Genomic DNA, 567 nt, shown 5'->3' on the forward strand with positions numbered 1-567 from the left:
TTCTTTAAAAAAATAAAAATGAAATGGAAGAAGCTTCTCAATTTTAAACAATTCAATTTAAAGTGAGATACATCAATGGGTCATCCTGGAAGATTTTCTGAGTTAAAACTCAGTTGCTAAAAACAGATGATCCAGAAATCCTACTCCTTGGTACGTATCTGGAGACAACTCTAAATGCAAAGATACATGCACTACAATATTCACTGCAGCACTGTTTTCAATAGCCAAGACATGGAGTTAGAAAGTGTTCTAGTTTCATTCTTTTACAAGTGGTTGACCAGTTTTCCCAGCACCATTTGTTAAAGAGATTGTCTTTTCTCCATTATATATTCATGCCTCCTTTGCCAAAGATACGGTGTCCATAGGTGCGTGGATTTATCTCTGGGCTTTCTATTTTGTTCTATTGATCTATATATCTGTCTTTGTACCAGTACCATACTGTCTTGATGACTGTGACTTTGTAGTAGAGCCTGAAGTCAGGCAGGTTGATTCCCCCAGTTCCATTCTTCTTTCTCAAGATTGCTTTGGCTATTCGAGGTTTTTTTGTATTTCCATATAAATTGTGAA

The sequence above is a fragment of the Bison bison genome, unplaced genomic scaffold (assembly GCF_000754665.1).
Source record: "Bison bison bison isolate TAMUID 2011002044 unplaced genomic scaffold, Bison_UMD1.0 scf7180017864360, whole genome shotgun sequence".
In the NCBI taxonomy this organism is placed as follows: Eukaryota; Metazoa; Chordata; class Mammalia; order Artiodactyla; family Bovidae; genus Bison; species Bison bison.